Here is a 3,355-nt window from a genome sequence, read left to right as displayed (position 1 = left end):
CCGTGTGTGCCCCTGTCCTCAGACCAACCCGCCTCCAACCTATTCACCTTACTATAGTTTTCTGCAGATCTTTTACTTCCCCCTTCAAGCAAAAGCACCCGTGTTGAACAACCGGGGCCGTGCAGCTCCGCGCGCCCCGTCTCCGTAGGGAGAGTTGCCCCAGCCCTGCCTGGACCAGCACGCGCCCATGGCCCCGCGGCGGCCTGCAGCCGTCTGTGTCCTGTGCTGCCTCGTGTCGCCGCGGCGCAGCGTCCCCTGCACCACGCTGTCCGCCCTCCGCATCGGCCGTGGCAGGCGAAGAGCCCGTATCTGTTCCAGTAAAGTGTGGCTGAGACGAGGCAGCGGCTCGGTGTCTGTTTGATGGGGCTTGCCCGCCCGGCTTCCCACACGGGGCCAGGGGTGGCCGGAGGGCCTAGTGCGCACGGTGCCCGCTGGCAACCAGCCCTCTGCCCCCGGCCCTGCGCCCCCCCCGGACACGAGGCCTTCGCTGAGACTCAGCGGGGTGGAGGTGGGGGTCGGGCGGGGCGGGGCGGGGCATGCCTCGGCCTCCCGCCCCACCCGCGGGCGCGGCCCCTGAGCTCGTGTTGGCGGGGCCGGGCTCGGCCACACAGCTCCGCAGCGACGCCAGGGCCGGGCCGGGCCGGGGACGAGACCTGCGCGCAGAGCGCCGGAGCCTCGCGGCCGCGCGGAGCCGGGAGCGGGGGCGGGCACACGCCGCGCGCCGGGCGCTGACAGGAGCCGGCGTCCCCGGCGACTAGCCGGCTGCGCGAAGCTGCCCAGCACGCATGCGTGCCGGCTGGCCCCGCCCCGAAGGCGGGGCTCGGGGAAGCCCCGCCTCGGGCGGTGAGGTCAGCGCGCGCGCGACGCCGTGACGCAGTGGTTGCCGCAGAGACGCCCCGCCCCCTCCCCGGCCCGCGGTGCGGCTCGCGGGGCAGCGCCGTCACCTTCCGCGGGACCGGCCGCACCGGCCCCCCCCGCCCGCCGCCGCCGCCATCGCCGCCATGGTGCTGCTCAAGGAGTAGTGAGTGCGGGGGGGGTGCTCCTCTGCGGCCGGGCCTGTCCCCTCCCCCCCCCCCCCCCCCCGGTGCCTCGGGACCGATTCCCCCCCGCCCCGGGGAAGGTGACTGCCCTCCGCGGGCACCGCTGTCACCCGGCCCCGCGGGGCCTTGCCCCGGCCGGGCCGCCGCAGGGAGCTGGCCCGGGGCCGGCCCGCGCAGAGGACGCGTGAAGGGCTCGCACTGCCGCCCGGTGCTCCCCGCGCTGTGTCCCCGCTGCCTGGCCGGCGGCTGTCGGGTCTCCCGGCCCGGGTGGTCCCAGCGGTCGGTGCTGCGGGGCTCGGCGGAGCGGTGTCGGGCGGGACGCGCGTGCTCCGCGGGGGCTCGGGCCGCCCCGTCCGTTCTCTCGCCGGCCCCAGCGCGATGGTCCGTGTTCGCAGCGCGTCCGTGGCCGTCTGCGCGCCGCGTCTCGCGTCCGGCGGGGAAGCGCCCGGTGGGACGGTGCCCGCCCGCCTCTGCCCCGGGGCGCTTCCTCGACGGCCCGTAGCCCGGTCCGAGCGCTTCGATCGGAGCCTGCCGCGACCCGGCGGGCAGTCCGAGCGCAGGGCTTCGCTTCCCGCTTCCTACCCGAGGAGATCACAAAACCGATCTCCTTTGCGAAGGCTTCGAAATGTGACGCGAAGCTTATGTAAGAGCTGGTCTTCGCCACCGCAGCACGGGTCGCCCGTACCGCAGCGCGGCCCGCGGGCCTCCCCGTGGGCGTCTGCCCGGGTCGACCGGGACGGGCTGGGGAACAGCTGCTGCTGCTGCTGCTCGTGGCCCCCCTCGTTCGCCGCTGGGCTTCTCCCCTTCCCCGCTCCGAGCCCGGCGGGCCCCCCTCTGCCCTGCTCCAGGAGTTCGGCTCCTGCCCTGGGCAACGGAGCGGCGTGCGGTCTCACGCGTGACGCACCGGTAGCTCGCGGTCCTCCTGTGAATGACTAACGTGCCTGAATCTTTTTCCCCCCTCTTCTTTTTTTTCTCTCTCCCCTCTGACACTTTACGCTGTTTAATTGCATCCCATATCGGTTATCCTAGTCCTGAAGGTCGCTCCATCCTTTCCATGGGATAGTCCACGCCTCTTGGGTATTAAAACTGTCTCCCTACTTCTTTTCATCAGCCTGCTCTTACTTTTGGTGCCAGGGTTATTGATTAACGCATCAAATTGCATCGGTCCCAGGACAGCTCTTTAAGGATCTCTCCCTGCAATTGGAAACTTCCTCTTCCAGTACATCCCCACATCCTCCACTTAGCCAGTTCACACCGACTCTTACGTTTCCTTTACAAGTCCATGTCCTTTCCAGCTGAACTAATATATAATCACCATATCGCCTTGTCTTGATGAATAAAGTATTTGATGCCTGCTGTGTTTCACTTGCTTAGAAATTGGTTACCTTATTGGGTTGGGCTGGCATCATCTGTCTTTGGGAAACCTATTCTGTCTTTTATGTCCGTGTTCTTATTGTTTTTCTCCTTCAGAACTGGCTCTGTAAAAGCCTGCGTGCTACCGGAGCGATAGCGACTGCTAGTTCAGAGACTGTCAGGCCAGAAGGGACCTCGGGAGATCCTTGGGTCCAGCCCCCTGCACCAGGCAGGAAAGGGGACTGGGGGGCAGGCGACCCCAGCAAGGTGACTGGTCCGGTCTCCTCTTGAAGGTTTCCAGGGTCGGCGATTGCCCCACCTGAGGACGGAGCTTATTCCACAGTCTGGACACCCTGCCTGTGAAGAAGTTTTTCCTAATATTGAGCCTGAATCGATCTTCCAGGAGTTTGTGGCCGTTACTCCTGGTTTTCCCCTCGGGTGCCCTGGTGAGCAGTTGCTCACCGGGTCCTTGATGTATGATTCTTGCTTGTACTGGCTTTTTCTCCCATTTAAATATAGGTAAGGCGTTTGCTCCTTGTCAGTTATATGCGATGCCCCTCATAGACAATGGAGACAAAATGTTTCTTTAGTGCGCATGGTGATTGTCTCCTCCTCATCCTCACTGGGTAACTGTCCCACTGCTTTCCTTATTCTGACTTGTATGGCTGAAGTATCTTCTGTTAAATGTTGCAGTGCCCTTGGCGTTTGCAATTCGCACTGTACGGGCCTCTTGGAGCTGAGCCTCTCTCTCTCCTGCAGAAGACCTCAAGGAAACCGCAGGGTACAAGAGAAAGTGGTATTTGTGATTGGGTGCAGTAATGGCTAGTCTTCCGTTCTTCTTCAGGTCAGCCCTGAAAAAAATGAAATGCTCCAGCGTTGTGGGTAGTATGGCAGCTGCTAACTGGGCCAGACCTAAAACCTAGCCCTCCCTGTTAGTAAAAATCCTATGACAGGTCTTGCTA

The sequence above is a fragment of the Alligator mississippiensis genome, chromosome 14 (genome assembly GCF_030867095.1).
Source record: "Alligator mississippiensis isolate rAllMis1 chromosome 14, rAllMis1, whole genome shotgun sequence".
NCBI classification, from domain to species: domain Eukaryota; kingdom Metazoa; phylum Chordata; order Crocodylia; family Alligatoridae; genus Alligator; species Alligator mississippiensis.
The sequence above is the reverse complement of the archived record's forward strand: the minus strand, read 5'-3'. Positions refer to the sequence as shown.